The sequence below is a fragment of the Anolis sagrei genome, chromosome 1 (genome assembly GCF_037176765.1).
Source record: "Anolis sagrei isolate rAnoSag1 chromosome 1, rAnoSag1.mat, whole genome shotgun sequence".
NCBI classification, from domain to species: domain Eukaryota; kingdom Metazoa; phylum Chordata; class Lepidosauria; order Squamata; family Dactyloidae; genus Anolis; species Anolis sagrei.
In genome coordinates this window covers 271429030-271450949 of record NC_090021.1, presented here as the reverse complement: position 1 = coordinate 271450949, position 21920 = coordinate 271429030, and positions in this window count along the sequence as shown.

Sequence of the window (21920 nt, the reverse complement as noted above, 5' to 3'; positions counted from 1 at the left end):
ATATACCTGGCAGGCTTGAATGGATAATTTTTCCTGGAGAGTACTTGAGACTGTTATTTTCCACTCCCCAATCTGGAAAAGATATCATCAGGATCTTGTGGTTGCATTTCAGTTTCCACAGCACAACAGCCAAAATAAAAGAATAGAATAGAATAAACAGACCTTGTTTGTTGTCTTAAAATAGGAGACAATCCAAGTTTTAAGTAAATGTTCCTGAATATAAAATTCAGTCAATAGCTGGCTTTGTTCTGCATCCCTTTAAACCCTCTGGAAATGGGTTATTGGCATCTTGGGATTATATTTCCTATTGAACTGGAAAGTCAGAACCAATACCAAAAGCTGCCTATCATTTGGCTGGAGAATAGTGTGGGCTATCTCTATATTACCATCCTTTGAGAGGGCAGATATGACATTATAAAGTTTAGAGGGCATAGCAGTTTCTTGTAACTTGTATTTTTATTGCTATATTAATTGGTTGTGCCTTTTTCTCCCCTTGGCTACAGCCATTTCTAGTATTGATTTATGTTGTTTAATGGTATATTCAAATGAATTAGCATATTGACTGACAGACTGGGGATTATTCTTTGTTTCCATCCAAAGATATATATCACATTCCCCTTTGTTGATAAGTTTATGAGTTTTACGTTTATGAATTTTATTGGGTTTGGGTTTCCAGTCAAAGTTCACTAGAGCTTTTTAAAGGCATGGTAATTCTGCATAGTTTTGTAATTTTGTTAATTGTGCCTGATGTTATTGAATTTGTTTTATTATCCTTTGGGAGAGAAAATCAGACTATAAAGAAATGATAACTATAAGATCAGGATTAAGATACTGCAATGAAGCTGTATAACATACATCTCTTCATATGGAGTTGGACATTGTTTCTGTTGTGCAGCCTTTAAATTGTGCAACTGAATGCATACTTGAATGTCCATTCCATGCCCATGCATGTATATCACACACCAGCAGCATACAGGAAGCTCTATTACTGCAAATTTGAATAAATTACAGATTTTAGAAATGGAACAGACATGTCCAATGATTTCCAAATGAATAAACAACCAAAACAAATCCAACATGTCTGAATTTTTACAAACAGGTAAATATTGTGTGGCCTTGTTAACGTTATTGTACTACAGCACCCAGCACTCTCAGCGAACACAACCTGTGATGAATGTTGGAAATCCAAGAACTTCTGGAGGACCACATGATTCCCAACTCAGTAACAACATCTATTAAAATTTTAGAAGTCTGCAATAAATGACAAATACAAAAACTATAGAACTGCAAGTAAGCAAACACACTTCAGTCAGCACAAAGCTAATTAGAAAAAAAAAACATTTGTTCTTGGGTTGTTGTATGTTTTTTTGGGCTATATGGCCATGTTTTAGAGCAGTGGTTCTCAACCTGGGGTCCCCAGATGTTTTTGGCCTACAACTCCCAGAAATCCCAGCCAGTTTACCAGCTGTTAGGATTTCTGGGAGTTGTAGGCCAGAACAGCTGGGGACCCACAGGTTGAGAACCACTGTTCTACAGGCATTCTCTCCTGTCGTTTCGCCTGCATCTATGGCAAGCATCCTCAGAGGTAGTGAGGTCTGTTAGAACTAGGAAAATGGGTTTATATATCTGTGGAAAACCTTCGACAATACATTTGTTCTTGTGAGTTATATTGTGTGAAAATGGGCTCCCCTGTTATCTGAACAAAACAACACAAGGGGTGTCTCTCAACAATGCTAACCACAATATATGATTTCCTAGTATTAGAGTGCATCTACACTGTAGAATGAATGCAATCTAATACCACTTAAATTGTCATGGTTCAATGCTATGTAATCATTGCAGTTGCAGGTTTATAAGGTCTTTAGTCTTCTCTGCCAAAGAGTACAGGTGCCTCATCAGACTACTAATCCCAGGATTCCATAACATTGTGCTTTCAAGCTGAACGTCTCCATTTAACTTTGGAATGTATTGCGTAGAATGAATGCTAACATTTGATTTTCAAACCAGAGAAGTGCTATTATTCCATCCACCTGTTGTATTTATTTTCCTGAAATGCAATAACAAGAGAAAAGCAGCAGGTAGACAACAAAGTAAAGAAAGAAAGAAAAAAGAAACCTTTGTTTTTAAGCTCAAGGAGGGAAATCAAACCCATGAGACATCTTTCAGAGTGAATCACAATAGCCTCAAAATAGCTCATAAACACTCAATTGGGATTATGTTGCAGTGGATTTTCTCTCATTGTTTTGAAGTTTAAGGCCCCATCTACACTGACCATTGAATGCAGTTTACAGCTAGCTTCATGTTGCAGTGGCCAGACAAAAGTACATTTTTAAAAAGCCCGCAGTGTTCTGTGGTTTGCATAAGCATCATCTGGGACTCAGACTTGTTTGAGGATTTCCTAGGTAATCACTCAGCTGCATTTTCTTCAATACTGGTGTTGAACAGAATTAAATGGCCAGTGTAGATAAGATCTAAGATTATTCTTCAATGCATTAAGACTAATCTACAAGTGATCTTTGCAGAGATATAATTAAATTCAAACTGCAAAATTATTTCCAGCATTCCAATGGGTTTATAAAATGCTGGCAGCATGTTTGCTTATTTAAACTATAGGATGCTGGAAACTTTGTATAATATGTAATAATAATAATAATAATAATAATAATAATAATAATAATAAGTCAACTCCTTAGTGAACAGCTAGTTCTGTCCAGAGTGCCATGCAGTAGAGAATGAAATAGTAGGATCCAAATAACTAGTGGCAACAATTGCTAGTGACAAATACCCACAGAGCAGGATACAACAGTGTGTTTCCATTGGATTTTACTTCTTACACTAAAAGCAGCTAACCCCATTTCTCCTTCAGTTCCTCCTTCAGTTCCTTCCACAGTCAAAAAGCTGACCCCAAATTCTTTGAAACTGTCTGGAGCATGATCTAAAGAAGCATATATTGGAAGTGTAGATTCCACTAGGGGTGTGTGATTTGTCAAAAAACCCGACCTGTTTTCAGTCTCGTTTTCATCTGCTCCTGGTTCCATTTACAGAGAAATTCCCCAAATCAAGAGGAGGGGGAGAATACCATTCTGTTATATGCAGCCAGAGGTTCCATTTATGTTATGGGAAGATACAGACCATTGGCAACAATGGGGGAACTTATGATGTACCTCTCTCCATTATTTTTATGACTATCGGGATAAAAATGGTCACACTTGGAGGACACATTTATGACTGCAAGGCCCTCAAGATTCAGAATGTTTGGGGCTTTTCTTTTGGTAATTTAAAATTTGGGGGCTGGGGCTGGGGTGGGATTGGCATTGAAATAATATTCTTCCCATAGGGACTCAAGGGATCAGGTTATCACTCCCTTCTCTAAAGCTATCTTCCTCCATAATCTTTAGAACTGAGTTAATGATCTTTGGGTTTTTTTCCAAATAAATTTTTATTTTATTTAACGCAATAAGAAAGAAAGAAACGAATATTTTGATATTCCAAGTAGAGTGGGAGAACAATATTGTGTAGCAAAAGTAGGAAAGATAGGGGGAGAAAAAAAGAAAAAGGACTAAAAGAAAATAATAGAGTTGTTGAAAAGTATATTTTAAAAAAGAGAGTAGATAATCACCATACAGCAACCTCCAAAAAAGAGAAAAAACAAATAAAAATAAAAATAAAAAATGTTGTGACTTCCATGTAATCCTTTGCATTTATAAAGTTGTTTAGTCAGTAATCTTCTTTATCAATAAATGGCTTCAACACTGACCATCCTTGTGTTCCTTCTTATAATGATTCTTTTAATGGTTCTTTCTTTTTCTCCTTACTTCATATTCCTCCACCTGTGACCTATTTGTTTGTTTAATTGATTACCTGAATTTTTCTTTACTAAAAAGTTAGTTTGTCCATATCTTTTATCTCTCTTATTTTGTTTATCCACAAATCTAGATCCAGTATTTTCCTCTGTTTCCAGAGTTTTGTGTAAATAATCTTGGCAGCTGTCATCATATAAATAAAAAGGATATCTTCATTTGGATCTAATTTTAGGTCCGTGTCAGTTATTCCTAATAAATAGTATTCGGGGGGGGGGGGGTTGAAATATTTTCTTTAAAATCTGTTTCCATTCTTCATGTATTGATTTCCAATATTTTGTGTTTCTTTACATGTCCACCACATATGATAAAAACTCCCCTCATGGTCGCTAAATGATCTTTGTTAAAAAGTACTCCCCTAAGAGCAAACACAGAGGATTTTTTCACATTTAATTTCCAAATTGAGTGTTCCAGTAGGTGGTCTGCTACTTCTGTGGCTCCCACTGAAATAAGTGTTTAAAAAGAGTGTGTTAACTCTGCTTTATTTATTTATTTGTTTGTTTATTTAGCAATTTTGTATACCGGTCTTCTCCCCTCTATTGGGGGACTCGGGCCGGTTTCCAACAATAAAATCACAAAACAATCATTAAAAACATCATATAACATATTCAATTAAAACGTTATAACAGCAAAATGCAATCACATAATAACAATGGTCAGTCGTCATAGTGAATTCATAGTCCATCATTCATCGTCATCTATCCGATCACAGAAATATTGATTCACTTGTCGAAAGCCAAACCCCATAGCCAGGTTTTCACCCATTTTCTGAATGACAGAATGGAGGGGGCAGTTCTGATCTCCAGTGGGAGAGAGTTCCAGAGTCGAGGGGCCACCACCGAGAAGGCCCTGTCCCTAGTCCCCACCAGACGCGCCTGAGAGGCCGGTGGGACCGAGAGCAGGGCCCCTCCTGATGATCTTAACAACCTAGATGGTTCATAGGGGAGAATACGTTCGGACAGGTAAACTGGGCCAGAGTCGTTTAGGGCTTTATAGGTTAACACCAGCACTTTGAATTGTGCTCGGAAGCTAATTGGCAGCCAGTGGAGCTGGTGCAACAGAGGAGTAGTAAGCTCCCCTGACCACCGCTGAAACCTGGGGCTCCAGGCTCAGCAATGAGTCTAGGATCACTCCCAAACTGCGAACCTGTAAACAATCCCTGTTCATTGACTGTAAACAATCCCTAGAGAGTGGTGCCTTAAGAAAGATGCCCTAACTGCTTCAGTGGAAGGGTTTTGAGGGCAAAGGACCCCAGAAAGAGTGATGCCTCAAGACTGATGCCTTAACTCTGCTTCAATAGAAGGGTCTCGAGGGCAAAGAACCCTAGAGGGAGTGGTGCCTTAAGAAAGGTGCCTTCACTTTGCTCTAGTGGAAGGGCCTTGAGGGAAAATGACCCTGGATTGTAATGCCTTTAAAAGATGCATTAACTCTGTGTCAGCGAAAGAGCAGCTTTTCAAAAAGACATGTGATCCACTTTCTTCTTCTGATTGACTCTGGCAAGGCTAATGGGAACAAACCCATACATGGCAGCTCTTTCAATCACAGGGCAGCTGAATGCAGCCAAAGGATCTGATGCCATGTGGTACATTCCAGCTGAGCCTTTAGCTGCCTCCCACCCAATCAATTTCTGGCAGTCCAAACATTTTGACATTGCAAAGAGACCAAGGTTGTCATCCATCTGCTACAGTATTGCTGTTAATCACCAAATGCTTGTTTACATAACCAAGTTTTAGTTGCTTTCTGAACACCAGGAGGGAGGGGGGCAATCTAATCTCACTGAGGAGAGAGTTCCACAGCTGAGGAGCCACCCCACCAATTGCACTTGTGATGGCAGCGGGACTAAGAGCAGGATCTCCCAGTTGATAATGCTCTAGCTGGCTGATAAAGGGAGATGTGAGGATAGGTAAACTGGGCTGGAACCATTTTCAGGAACTTTGTACCACCTGTAAGCCAGCTAAGGATAGGACTTTGAATTGTGCTCAGTAGTAGACTGGCAGCCAGTGTAGCTGATGCAACGGGGGGGGGGGGGGTCATATCCTCCCTGTACACTGCTCCAGTAAGGAGCCTGGCTGCCGCTCGTTGGACTACCTGAAGCTTCTGAACAGTCTTCAAAGGCAATCCCACATAGAGCACATTGCAGTAGTCTATTCAGCATGTAACAAAAGCATGGACTATCATGGCCAAGTCTGACTTCTCAAGGTATGGGTGCAACTGGTGCACTAGTTTTAATTGTGTAAAAGCTCCCCTGGCCACCGTCAAAACCTGAGGTTCCAGGCTCAGTGAAGAGTCCAGGAGAACTCCCAAGCTGCAAACTTGTGTCTTCAGGGGAAGTGTATGTTGTACTCCAGAGCAGGATTCCCTCTAACTCCCAACACCACACAGTTGAGTTAAAAAAGCAAACAGTTTATTCAAGATAGTAAAAGCCAAAGCAATTTATTTATTTATTTATTTATTGTGTCAGGAGCAACCAGACATTTGTATTACATTTTAGCAAAACAAACAGACAGACAAAACACAAAGTTTGCAAGCTTGGTAGTTAATTAAATATCCTTTGACCAGTTTCTGGCCACTTGGAGTGCCTCTGGTGTTGCCGTAAGGAGGTCCTCCATTGTGCATGTAGCAGGGCTCAGGGTGCATTGCAGCAGGTGGTCAGTGGTTTGCTCTTCTCCACACTCGCATGTCATGGATTCCACTTTGTAGCCCCATTTCTTAAGGTTGGCTCTGCATCGCGTGGTGCCAGAGCACAGTCTGTTCAGCACCTTCCAAGTTGCCAAAGCAATAAAAGTAATCCATAGTAAAAAGGCAAATCCAATTGATTAGAAAGTAAAAAGAGCAATTCCCAAAAGGGAATTCCTATGAAGTGTCCCAGAAGGATACTGTGGTCTGTGGTACTGAAGGCCACTGAGATGTCCAAGAGAACCAAAAGGGACACACTCCTCCTGTCAAGCTCCCAGCATAGATCATCCACTAAGAAGGCCAAGGCCGTTTCAGTTCCATGGCCCGGGTTAAAGTCAGACTGCAACAGATCTAGATAATCAGTTTCTTTACAGAACACCTGGAGTTGCAAGGTCACCACACGTTCCAAGACTTAGCCCAAAAAGGGAAAACTGGAAACTGCCTGAAAGTTGTTCAATTGAGTGGGATTAAGAGATGGTTTTTTCAACAGCGGTTTTATAATGGCCTCCGTTAGGCCCACTGGAATCTTACCTTCTTCTAAGGTGGCATCTTCACCCAGAGTATGAAACATGTGAAACCTTCTCTGGCTTTCTTTATCAGCCAGGATGGGCAGGAGTCCAGAATGCATGTGGTCACCCTCACTTCTCCAAGGATTTTGTCCACACCCTCAGGTTCCATTAATTGAAATGAAACCATTAAAATTGGACAAGCAGGTGCTCATGTTACATCTTCAAATACTACTGTTAACATGATGTCCAGGTCAGAGCAAATCAGAGTGACTTTGTCCACGAAGAACTGAGCAATTGCTTCACAGAGAGTTGCCGAATGGCCAGGGATTCCATCTTGTGGGACAGGATTTAACAGCCCTCTGACCACTTGAAACAGCTCTAATGGACAGTTCCTCATTGATGCAATGTTGGCCTCAATGGAAGATTGCTTTGTGGCCTGCACTGCCATGGAATACGTCCTTATATAGGAACATACCTGTGTTTGATCTGACTCAACCCAAATAACTCTGGAAATAGTCAACCTACAAATCTGAGAGAAATTCTTAATCCACTGATTTTCAATGAAAGCAAGGCTTGGGTTGTTATGGTTTTCAAATGCTGAAGTAGCATTTTTTTTTCTTTGTGACTTTGTGTGGAAAAGCCCAAAATAGGTATGCACTTGGAATTTGCAGAACTCAGTGAACGTGAAGATAGTCATGGGAAACTATGAAAGGCTCCTTCTAACGTTTCCTGGGAGGTTATAGTTCATCATCCAGCCTTAAATTCATATTAAATTAAAATTACAGTTGTATTATTAGACTACTGCTACCAGCTGCAATGTAATCCTAATGGCCCTATTGCCATTGTAACTTTTTAGTGCTGAAAAATAATTAAATTACTTGTATTAGATAGTAATAAAAGGCCTCTACCTCTTCAGCCTGATTACTAATTAATTTGGTTAAAAAGAAATCTGACAGCATCTACAGAATCCCTTACCAGAAATAAAAAAAGAGATCCTGGGAAATGCAAATTTAAATGACCCCTCTATTTTATTTATATGTACATTCTCTTTCATTTAGGTAAGTGAGAAAATGTATGTAAGTAACTTTTAAACTATAAACAGGACAGATTTGAAGGGGGCATCTGAAACCCTTTTCAATACCATGGCATGAATAATGCACACTAATCAGACAGAAGCAAGATCCATACTGAACTTGCTTTTTCTGTCCCAAATGATGTGTTTTCGAGCAGAATGTATGGAGCAGTGGCCCCATCTATACTACCATATAATCGATTTTCTGATCCCAGATTACCTGCTTTGAACTGATTCAAATCAGATAATTTGGGATCAGATTCTGGAATATATGGCAGTGTAGATCCAGCCAATTTTATTCCCAGACACCTTTCCTCACTGTGTAGTAATAGTGTGTTAAGCTAAGAGACATGAGCCTACAAAAGTTTCCTCTCTACAGAGAGTATGAGGAAGAATCGGTAATCAGACTGAGAGTCGGGGCAGTTCAACCCATTACGCAAAGTAAGCATTCGCAGTATAGTTGGTTTTGCCCAGGGGCGCTCTTGGGGGAAAATAGACCTTGACATATGCGAGTTGTAGTTACTGGGATGTATAGTTCACCTACAATCAAAGAGCATTCTGAACTCCACCAATGATGGAATTGAACAAAATATGGCACACAGAACTCCCACAATGAACAGAAAATATATATCAGTGATTGGTTTGGGGGGAGGGGGGAATACTGTTTGCTTACCATCGAAAATTACCTAGGGCCATCTCTGCTAAGAGTACATACACTAACAATTTAGATCAATGTGAAATTGACAGAGGAGGAAGTGAGTTCAACATGCAGATGGTTACATGCGAAACTATGGAACCAGGTCGCCACATTGATGGTATTTAATGCACTACAGGAGTTAGCTTCGACCCAGTTCCAGGAACCACTGTATCTATGGGCTTCCTAGCCATGGAGGATTTTTTTTTTTCCCTCACCACAATGCTCATGAGTTGATTGCCAGAGTGCCCCATCCCCTAATCGATTTTGCCATGTGATGCCATCTACACTAAAGCATGCTAGTGCACATTTCAAAGAATTCCCTGACAACTTTGCTTATTCCAGCTTGAAGCCCTTAATACACATTGCTGTGCACATCTTTTGCATGTATCATCCAAACAGTACACTTTCAATATGCCTCTGAACTGCATTACATGGTCAGTGTAGACATGCCTTGTTATGGAAAGGTCACATCAACCAAGAAGTTATGACACCTACTCGGAAATGCTTTTGGAGAAGATTAGACATGTAGGCTTCCTTTTGCAAATTAGTGACACTCCATGTTCACAGCAGAGTAAATAACAAAATATAGGAAGTAGTAAAAGAGAATTCTAGGTGAACAATCAGTGAACTAGAGGGTGTGTGTGGTAATGGTTTAACTGTTGTATTAGATCTCTGGACAGTTAACAACAAACAGAGTTGAATCTCCAGCATGTGCTGAACCTCTGTTTTCTAAAATATTTTCTCCCCCCACCCTACTCCCCTGCCTTATATAACTTAGCTTAAAACATCACGATTGAGTTTGTGATCCTTGTAGCAAAAAAAAGAAAAAGATAATAAATATTGTTTATGGTCTCAGCCATAATGTGGCTCTTTAAATTTCTTTCCGATCATTTCTGATAGGCAATCGCTGTTTTGTCTGTTGTATGATAAATCAGAAACTGATTCTAGAAGCATTCTCACCAGTATTGTTCATTTACTTGGGTTTCTACTGTTGTTGTTTTATTCAACCATATCATTCATCCGTAGCCTTGGGGCAAATCATGCTTTTTTACACACTGTTCAATTTTCCAGTGCCAATGCATGATAATTTTCAAGGTATTTACTTGGTTCAGCACTAATAGCAAAATGCCTTGTGAAACACAATTTCACTTGAAAAGGCTTTGTCAGCTATCCTTACGACAACTTTGACTTATGGCCTTTAAATCAACCTTGACTTATGGTGACTCCATGAATGAGAGACATCCAAGTTAACTTATATTTATTTAACTGTATTTTTGTCCTCCAAGATATGAAATGCAAAATAGCTAAATGAAAGAGGAGCTTATATACAAGAGCTCAACACAGAAATGCAGAAAAATGATTCTACTGTTGTTAAAGGTGTTTGGCATACCCCAGCCTATCATCACTGAAGCAGCTCTGATAGATTAGTTTACTGATGGGATAAAGGACAATGTTTGCAGAAAGCATTTTAAATAATGCCCAACTGAAAGCATCAAGTATGCCATAACAGAGAATTATCTGAAATAAGATCTGGCAGAACTCTACTAATATTTCACAAGATAAAGTTATTTTCTTTTCTCACCTTAAATTGCAGTAGTAATAGAGGTTTAAACTGCATGGCTATTTAGCTACAAACATAAAGCTTCCCTTTTACTAAGTATTAAATGCAAAGAAAGAATGGCACTTCATTCCCTGCAGAGTTTTGAACAAAAGATGAGAAGAACAGCAAATCTGCTTCTCAAAACCACATCTACAGCCAGATAAACACTGCAGCTGGGCTTTTATAGAGAATGAAGAAGCAATGTATTTATGGGTACATTCAAAGTGGATTAGCCAGCCAGTGTTCCAATACCATTAAAAATACAGAGAGAGTAAAGATTAAGAACACATTAAAAGTTTGGAAACTTTGTCAAATGATCTTACCGAATATAAACCCACAAGGAATTTTGAATCCCCCCTTTGTTTGTATGGCATTGATTTAAAAGAGAACAGCACAATGTATATGTGTATACATTTATAGCAGTATTTATGTGGTCCTTTTTGCCCAATTTGGGGCTCACAAAAAATCTCAGAAATAAAACCTCAAGGTCACTATAAAATTAAATTAAAACAAAAGCTTGATCACAATTTTTAGCTCTTCTGTGTGGGAGGTATATGGGTTGTGTTGATTGTCCCGTCAAGCTCTGTTGGTGGAGTAAAACATGTACACATCTGGCAAACTTTCACAGAAACCTCTTCAATCATAGGTTTATAATTGTTGGTATTTCTGATGGAGTTTATGAGGAATGTCCCAGAACAACAGGAAAGTAATTTGGTACTTCAAAACAAAATCAAGAAGTACAGGTACTAATATTCCACATTTCAGCACCTTTTATCTTATCTGGATGAGTCCAAAGTAGGCATGTAATTTTTCATTTTAATTTTCTTGCCAAAGGAAGAAATAAATATTTTTTTAAAAAAAATTCTTCCCAATGTGAGAAAGTCCTTGAAAATTATGCACCTTTTCTTTTTAATATTTAATATTTCATTTTATTATACACTAAAAAGACAATAACAACAACAAAAAACACCACACATAAACTCCAGATCAAAAAGTCCCACCGTATTCCACCCCACAATATTTCCTACCTTGACCCTACTTACATGGAACAAAAATACACTTCTCCTTCCCCCCAAAGGAACGAAAGATAATTAAAAACACAATGGGTTTTGCTCTCATCAAGCAAATGCAACTATCAAATTATTATACATATTTCTTGTTTTGCATTATTCTACTTCTGCTAAACACAAAACACCACATTTACTATACACAACCATGAGTAATATTCATATCAACCATTTATTACGGCTGTGCACATTTCCATTTTTGAATATGGGCTCCAGATGATTTGGAAGATTCGGCTGCCAAATCCATAAAAACGAGCTGGAGGGAGGGGCAGCCAAAGCCTTAGCCGGAACATATCACAGCAACTGCTGGATCTTTTTGGCTAATAGGAACCAAAGCGACTGAACAAGTGACACTGACTCTATCTGAAGCAATGGTGTGTAGGCAGAGCAGCTTTGCTAATAATATCATAATAATAACTTAATTCTTATACCCCACCACCATCTCCCTGAAGGAACTCGGGGTGGTTTACAAGACATAAAAGCGAAAACAAACCCTAAACAAAACATATTAAAATACAATAATCAAGATAAAACAGACTAAACATAGCAGAATAAAATAGATTGCATTGGAGCTCCATCAGACCAGGCTGAACAAAAACAATGACCAAGATTTCTAAAATGGGCATGCCTAAGTTATAAAAGGGCTGGGCAAGGGATAGTGCATATAGCATTCTATACGGCTGGGGAAGTGTGGGAACTGCAAAACAGAGTAGTATCTGGTGACCTATGGATTGGCATATATCACTAGGGACTCACCAATCTCAAATGCTTACTGGAACATCCAGGTTTTCAAATCCCTACAAAAGGAGGACAGTGTGGGGCTTTCCTAATATCCCTGGGGAGGGTGTTCCAAAATTGAGGAGCCACCACTGAGAAGGCCCTCTCCCTCATCTCCACCAGCCATGCTTGTGACAGTGGTGGAAGCGAGAGGAGGGCCTCCCCAGCAGATGTTAGAGCCTGCACCGGCTCATAGGGAAAGACGGTATCACACAGATAGGCAAGGCCTGAACCATTTAGGACTTCATAGGTCATAACCTGCACCTTAAATTGGGATTGGAAACTTATTGACAACCAGTGGATCTGCTTTAATAGGGGTGTCATGCACTCCCTGTAATTAGCTCCAGTGAGAAGCCTGGCTGCCAACCTTTGCAGCAGTTGCAGTTTCCAGACTGTTTTCAAAAAAAGTCCCACGTACAGTGCATTGCGATAATTCAAACTTGATATAACCAAGGCATGGACCTCTGTGGCCAAATCAGGTTTCTCAAGGTACAGTTGCAGCTGGTGCACAAGCTTTAACTGTGTGAAGGCTCTCCTGGCCACTGCTGACACCTAGGTATCAAGTGTCAGCGCTGAATCCAGAAGGACCCCCAGACAGCAGACCTGTGTCCTAAGGGGGGAGGTGCAACCTCACCATGAACAGGTTGCCACCCTATGCCCCGATTGGCCTCATGACTGACCAGGAGGACCCTTGTCTTGTCTGGATTAAGCTTCATCTTGTTAACCCTCATTCAGTCCATCACAGCTGACATGCACTGGTCCAGGATTTGGAGGGCTTCTTTGGAGTTTGGTGGAAAGAAGTGCTAGAGTTGAGTGTCATCTGCATACAGATGGCACCAAGCTCAAAAACTTCAGTTGACCTCACCCAGTAGTTTCATGTAGATGTTAAAAAGCATGGGAGATAGAATGGAATAAGCATTTTTAATCTTTTTTTACCCAGTCATTCTTACAAGCCAATCTATCCTTCTGGTATCAATATGTTTGTTTAATTTTCACATGTTATTCCTATCGAAAAATGGACTCAACACTTACATTGAGGTTTCCTCTGCACAAATTATCTTTCTTATACAGGTTTTATCTGTCTGTCTAATATATCTGAGAATTTCCCCCCCTATGATGTTATGTAAGATCTGAAGTTAAACAAATTTTAATAACCACAAAACCAACTTCAGAAAAACAAGGGGAAAAAGAAGCACACCAAGTATTACCAGATGAATCATATTAGATTGACCAAGGATTATCAGACAAATACTAGATTGATCAAGGATTACCAGAAAAAATGGACGTTCATAAAGAAGAGATAACATTCAAATAATTTTAAAAAGGTAAAGGTAGTCCCCTGACATTAAGTCCAGTCATGTCTGACTCTGGGGTGTGGTGCTCATCTCCATTTCTAAGCCGAAGAGCCAGCGTTGTCCGTAGACACCTCCAAGGTCATGTGGCTGGCATGACTGCATGGAGCGCCGTTACCTTCCTGCCGGAGCGGTACTTATTGATCTACTCACATTTGCATGTTTTCGAATTGCTGGTTGGCAGAAGCTAGGGCTGACAGCGGAAGCTCACGCCGCTCCCTGGAATCGAACCTGCGACCTTTTGATCAACAAACTCAGCAGCTCAGTGCTTTAACCCACTGCGCCACCGGCAAAGAAATTATGTACACAACTATAGATGAGTAGATACAAATTCACCTTTAGAATGAGGATAAAACTGCTTTTAAATGTCCAATAATTTCTCCAAAACCCAAAGCTGTGTCATCTTGGGTCAACAGCAGCAAAAACAAAATTCAAGACTAGAATGGATTACTAACAGCCTTCTCTAACAAACAGCAACCATAGATTAGTTGCTGTTGAAATAGTTGAAATAGTTTAGTTCAGTGAAGCTAAAGATGTGAATTGCTGGCAAGAAATAGCATAAATTATTCACAATCACAGTCTTTATAATGTATTATCTAATTAGTAGTAATATTTTTTTTACTTGAGGGAAACTTTACCATTTTGCTATCCAAACCGAAACAGTCCCATTTCTGACATAAAAAGGAGAAGGGATAATGTTTTATCCAGCTAATGAGCTGGTCCTTTGATATTCTGATTGAGTTTAGGCCAAGATAGGTGTGAAGGAATTTACTTGCCTCATCTTTGATGAGGTTTCTAATATTTGCACTTCATTATCATAGAATCATAGTTGGAAGAGACCTCGTGGGCCTCCCAGTCCAACCCCCTGCCAAGAAGCAAGAAAATCACATTCAAAGCACCCCTGACAGAGGCCATCCAGCCTCTACTTAAAAGCCTCCAAAGAAAGAGCCTTCACCAATAAACCATTAAGCTGATTTATTGTTGATGGAAGGGTGTTTTCATCCAGAGTTTTTTCAGCTTACAACTGAGGCAATTGTGTAGAGGCAAAAAGATGGCTGATGAGAGGCTCATCAGCCATCTTTTTGCCTCTACACAATTGCCTCAGTTGTAAGCTGAAAAAACTCTGGATGAAAACACCCTTCCATTTCTTTGTATCTACCACTTCCTTCAGAGCTAGCAGATCAAAGACAGATTAATGGCTCATGTGGATAATCCTCCAATATCTGCTATACCTAAAATGTATTTTCTGCTAGCTTGGCATCCCAAAGCTAGCTTTTTCTCTGTGCACAGCTTTCACCCTCATCACAATATGAGGTGAGAGAGGATGCTCACTCTGGCTCCACCCCCAAGTCCTGAAAATGGTGTGATTTTCCAAGATTATTTAGCATTGGGAGCTATTATCTACAAAATTCAAAAATGGTGGTTTTGAACAGAAAACCTTTTTTAACATAAGTAACAACATTTCCAGAAAATTCTGTTTCTGGCACATGAAGTTTTGTTTTTTGTGGGAAACCATCACATGCAAAAATTTGCAGTGTATACATCCCCAAACTACATCATTTTATAAGGAGGAAACATATTTTCTACAAAAAAAATTAATATTAATCCTATCAAAATCAATAGCAGTAGAGACCAATGTAAAGTACACATTTTGGGAAATAAAAGTCAGATGCAGAAATGCAGAGTGCATGGTGCTTCATTTAAAAACAGTATATGTCAAAAGGATCTAGGTGGTCTTAGCAGACCACAAATTAAAAATGAGTTAAAATTTGATACAACCTGTTCCACTGTATGCTACTTTGGTCAGATCAAATTCAGATTACATTAAGAGTGCTGTGTTTCCTTTAGGCATCGCTGTCTTAAAATGATGTTGAGAAATAGAAAAATGTGATAAATATTGCTTTTTAAACTGTGGGTCCTGACCCTAAATGGGGTCCCCTTGACTCAATGTTGAGGTCACAAAAATTCAGCAAGAGTAAAAGGCTACAGAATGCTACCTGTGGCTATTTTAGGTGTTTATATGAATTTGTTCATAACAAATATGCAGAAAATACTCCAGTTATGTGTCATAAAAAGAAAAAGCAGCCTATTAAGCAAATCTTGCTAACATTGGTTTATTACTAGTAAATATTTGACATTTATACCTACTTTATATACATATGTACATATATAGAAAACAATCGTTTGTTTACAGTTGAGTATATTGAGTGACAGGTGCCAGGACCCCCTAGTCAAACTGTTTGGCATTACATAAAAAAAATTTTTCCAGTAAAATGGGGTGATAAGTCTATCACAAGTGAGGCTGGCGGGGACGAGGAGCAGGGCCTTCTTGGTGGAATTCACGACATCCCTCCTTGCCTTTAGGAAAAAATTGAAAACATGGATTTGGGACCAGGCATTCGGACAATCTGGCAGATAAAGAAAGGACCTTGACGATGGACAGGAATTGACTAAGTGGAATGGAATTATGGAACTCTGAAAGACGAACGCTGACCATGAGATTAGTTTTATTGATTGTGTTATATACCGACTATTTTAACTGTGACAATTGTTTTTAACTGCTGTTTTGTACATATGTGTATTTTGTGTAGGCATCGAATTGTGCCTTTTTGTAAGCCACCCCGAGTTCCCCCTCGGGGGTTGAGAAGGGTGGGGTAGAAGTACTTGAAATAAATAATAAATAATAAAAGGTTTAAGCCCTGTGATAAAGGACAATCAAAGTGATAAAGGGCCTGGAAACAAATCCCATGAAAAATAGTTAACAGAGATGGGTAGGTTTGACTTGGAGAAGGGGAAACTGAAAAATGATATGGTAGTGGTGTTTATCAATAGGACTGTCCTATTGAAGTTGAGATGAACTTTTTTCCAGAGTGTAGGATCTGAGTCAATCGATTCAATTTACAAGGCAAGAGAGTCTGAGTAAACATATATAGAAAACAATCATTTGTTTACAGTTGAGTATATTGAGTGACAGGTGCCAGGACCCCCTAGTCAAACTGTTTGGCCATTTAGATCTATATTGTCTGATTGGCAGCAGCTTTACAGTCCTACCTGGAGATACCAGGAGCTGAGCCTAGGGCCTTTGGTATGCAAAACACATACTCTTTCCCAAGGCAATGGCTGTTTCATTTGAAAATTTATGTAGCATATTGGTGCTGACCATGTTCTTCCATATTTCTTCTCCTTTCCTTAATTAACCTAGAAGTTCCCTTGTGCCATGTCAGATCTAGTATTGTGTCCAGGGTCATGCATAACAGCATTTTATTTTGTCTGCAGTTTTATATTACTGCAATCCAAATAATAATTAGCTTTTTTGGGGTTTTCCCTTCCCTTTCATGGGCTAATGACCTTATGTTCCTGTTCACTTTTTCTTTACTCATTGATTCCTATATTCAAGTTAAAGAGGCTGCAGATTAAATTAAACCGAATGATGATTTTGCTTGAGCAGAATGTTAATATGCCTTAATTGAAGTACTTTGTTATTGTTTTCAACCTTATATTTCTTCCAGTGACTATGCTAGGCTTATAAAAATGACCTTCAATCTGAGATAAATCCATGTGAAATCTGTTCATATCTCTGGGAAAGGAAAATTGAGTGTGAAATCAGTTACATAGTTAAAAAGTTAAAACAAATGTTTTCAATATGATTTAGGATTATTCTTTCTGAAATGTATAGTTTATTTTAAAAGAAAATATTTGAGGTGCCGAAACTATATGTGACTATCAATTTATGAAATTAATGTGTAAATACACATAGACAGCAAATGAGGTCAGAACCAATGCAGGAAAAGGGCAATGACATCTTGATATATTTGTTCTGTGTCTTTGTAATCAAAAATATAATCCCCTTTCCACAAGACCCCCCCCCTTTTTTTCTTCCCTTCTAGTTTTTATGTATTAAAAACCTATCAATAAAATATTTTTTTTAAAAAAAAGATACTGACAAACTGATGGAAGAATTTGACCTATGGTGTAGAAAATTGAAAAAGATTGCACTTGCAGAAAAACCATTAAATGCACTAGAAGCATATCTTGTCTATGATGGACAGTTTTTCCAAATGTGAAGAAGCTTCTACAGATTTCTGCAACACTGCCAGTGTCAACAGCTACAAATGAAAGATCATTTCCAACTTTTAATCATTTGAAAACATACATAAGAAGCACAGTGGGGCAATAAAGACTGACTGGACTTTGAATTTCATTTCTGGCTATGGGCCTGGAGCTGGGTAATGGAGTTGAGAGAAACTCTTCATTTAATTAGCCGAATGTCTGTCACTCAATGCAGAATAATGACTACATTAAAGGGTTTAAAAGACCTTTTTGTATCTAGCTGCAAATAATAATATACAGTATTTTAATACTGAAAATTATACTATAAAATATATAATTATGCTATTGCTGAAGGCTTTCATGGCCAGAATCACTGGGTTGTTGTAGGTTTTTTCGGGCTATATGGCTATGTTCTAGAGGAATTCTCTCCTGATGTTCCACCTGTATCTATGGCAAGCATCCTCAGAGGTATTGAGGTCTGTTGGAAGTAGGAAAATTGGGTTTATATATCTGTGAAATGACCAGGGTGGGACAAAGAACTCTTGTCTGTTGGAACTAGGTGTAAATGTTTCAACTGACCACCTTGATTAGCATTTGATGGCCTGGCTTGTTGGTGCCTGGGGGAATCTTTTGTTGAGAGGTAATTAGTAGGGCTGTCCAACCACAGAAAAATTTGTTTCTAAATTTGATTCGTTTTTAGGGGTTTTTTGCGTTTCGTTATTTAAAAGAATTCCGAAATTTTTCTTTTAAAAAGTTCGATATTTACAAAATTTCGGAAATTACGAAACAATTTTGAAACAATAACGAATCGATTCATTAATGGCGGACGTGATTGCGCAATACGCTAAAAAACCCTCCAAATGGGACAGGGGGAACTTCTGAAGCTTCCCTCTCCCTCTGTTGTTGACTGTTGGTGTGATTTTTTTTATCACTGATAAATCAAACAACGACTATAAAACTTGCACCAGACATACGGAAATAATAACGAAATAAAAACGAAACAATTTCAAAACGAAACCGCCCAGCCCTAGTGATTAGATATCCCTGATTGTTTCCTCTCTGTTGTTTTGCTGTTGTAATTTTAGAGTTTTTTTAATACTGGTAGCCAGATTTTGTTCATTTTCATGGTTTCTTCCTTTCTGTTGACATTGTCCACATGCTTATGGATTTCAATGGCTTCTCTGTGTAGTCTGACATGGTGGTTGTTAGAGTGGTCCAGCATTTCTGTGTTCTCAAATAATATGATGTGTCCAGGTTGGTTCATCAGGTGCTCTGCTATGGCTGACTTCTCTGGTGTGGTTTAAACTGAAAAAAAAAAACCATTCCTTTTATCTTGTTGCCTTATTTTTAAAGTGACCTACATTGCCGGCCCATAAGCCAGATGTAACCAGATGTAACCACAAAAGGGTACTAGATAAATAGAAAGGCTACTTCAGAGGGAGAGATGGCAAATGGAAGAAGGGTACAGCATTAGCAGTGTGACATTCTACGGTGTTGCATGGAATTGAGCTGGAGAAGGGAGAAAGATAACAAAAAATGTCTAATAATTTAATTCTTTGCAGAATTCTATATTTTATGAATGGTTAGAAAATGCATACCCAGGCAATGTCAGACACATGAACTCGTAATCAATTAATTTATCTAGGATCCAACTTTGGTTCTACCTATCCTGTATGTATGATTTCTTCTCATTGGAAAGAACGAAAATTACCCCTCATTCACTATACCACCTCATGTATCTACAGGCCTCTCCAGTGTTGTGTGGGTGATTATATTAGTGGGTTTTTGTTGTTGTTGTTGTTGTTGTTGTAGAATGCACTGAAACCATTTGTGCCTTAAAAGACTTTTTCTTGTTCTTTAAAAAGTAGAAAAAGATCTAATGTAACCCAAGTGATTCTCTTAGGTACTCTAAAGTCTACTCTGACAAGAAGAGCTCTGGAAAAATCAATCCAGACACACAAACATCTCCACAAGTTTTGTAGAGAGGAGTGGATTCATTTGATTTAATACTATCCCAAAACTTATGGGAAATGAACCCTAGGTTCTACTTACATCTAAATCTGTCTTTGATAAGTGTTGTGCTCCAAATCTAATCCTAATATTTTCTCTTTGACTGACTGTCTTCAGAATACCATAGAAGACCAACCAACTTATACTAAATGCAGCCCCTCCTCCCAAAAACAAACTCTGTCCTAATATTTCAATTTTTAATTTGTCATTTAACTTAGTTTTTATCCACTATATAGCCATACATGTAGCAGAGTAGGTAAAGGAAGAAAAGAAGAAATTGCAAATCCATTCACATTCACACAAAGTCGATGAATATGTAATACAGTTTGTAAAAATACCTAAGTAATTTTTCCATTATGAACTCAATCCAATTCCATTATTTGATTTGGGAAATGGATTTTGAACATGGGTCTGTTTGACTAATCGGATCATCGTTTTTCCTATTCTTTTATATTTAAATTGCTGAGTGACATTGTTGTCATCAGGAAAGGCAGTGATTTTTGCTACATCAAGAGAGAGAACTGTCATTCCAACAAAGTGACAGAAACCAAATTGGCCAGGTTAAAATGGTCCCTCACAGAATGGAGAGACTCACAAGAGAAATGTAGAGAAAAATGTCACCCCTCAAACACAATGACAACAGGATTACAAAAAATCTAATTAGCTCTTTCATTAGCAGAATCCTATCTATGAGGACAGCAAACAATGGGTATTCGGAAGCTGTGCATCCATTCTAAATGCAGGAGCTGTCATGGAGACACTCTGACTAATTTATTCTAGGCATTTCTTTGGGTTGTTGAGTTACTTCAAGGAGGCATTTTGTCTTATTTTTGGAAGAAAGAGTGGGAGGGATGGATAGAGGATATTTAAGGAGCTATCACCACCTGCATAATATCACACTATCCAATTCCCCAAAACTCTTTATGCTCTTTTTTTTCCAGGACTAAGTAATTGTATTATTATGCAGTTATAACAAAGTGGGGCATAAGAATGTTTTAAAATAATCTTCCCTTGATTTGGGTTAATATGTGCAAGCACTATTTTATTTCTCATTCTCTCTGTTTAAATACAAACAGGATACCCACAAAAGTGGAAAAACTGAAAATTTTAAAAACTGTATCTGTTTTACCCGAGAGAGCACTGGTGGAATTTGTCCATAGAGTTGCACTGAAAGGCCTAGAGACTCCTAGAAATATCATTTTAATTAAACTGAGAAAAAGCAGATTTTGGGGGCCAGAAGCAGTAGAAAACATTTTTATGTATAAAAGATATCAGAGGATTATCCATGTGAGCCAATATCTGTCTTTATGATGTGCTTCTCCAGCAGGGAGTGGCAGTCACAGATAAGACAGAGGTCATAGTTGTTATAATAACTCCTTTGTGAAGATTGCCTCAGCTACCAGATGAAGAACTCCAGTTAAAATGCTATTTCATTGACATTATACACCAACTTTAAATAAGAATAAATATTGAGAACCTCATCAAATTAAGTCCAAGTTTTGAACTTATCATCTGTTTAAATTTGACCAGAAGATTAAAGATCCAGCTTGCTAACTAGAGAAGACATCCTCCCTCCCCCTTTTCCTTTGATGTCAGAAGTGGGATCTTCCAGTTTGGGTTGTCTGAGGGTGGGGGCAAAGGGAATATAGGCTCAAGTTAAAACAGTGCATTATTAATCGAACAAAAGTTTTGAACAAACCCAAAGGCTAATGTATTTTGAACTATAGAGACTGTAAAATAGGTTGCATTCCAATAAGAGATTCACCAATTGCATTTTATGACTTTTGTTGGTGGAAAATAAAATTCTACTATCTGTGCAGTACCAAACTTTTTCAACAGCAACTAATTAACTCCTTCTAGTCTTTTTTTTCTTTGTTTGTTTTTGCTTCCCCAAGATGTCACAGCTTGAAATCTTGGAAATGTTACTGGAATGGAAGAAACAGTTTTCTCAAATAGGAGAAATAATCAAATAGGATCTTAAATATATAATATCTGAAGCTAAACAAATTTGAACAGACACAAAACAAACAATACCATTTAGCATACCAAACAAAACAAACAATACAATTTAGCATACCAAATTGATCAAGGATTACCAGATCAAGGATTGATCAAGGATTACCAGATAAATTAATAACTCATTAAAAAGAACCAACATTTGAACAAACAGGTTTTGATAAATAGACAGGTTTTGATAAATAGACTGTGTACATAGACAAGTGGATATAAATTCACCTTCAAAATTAGGAA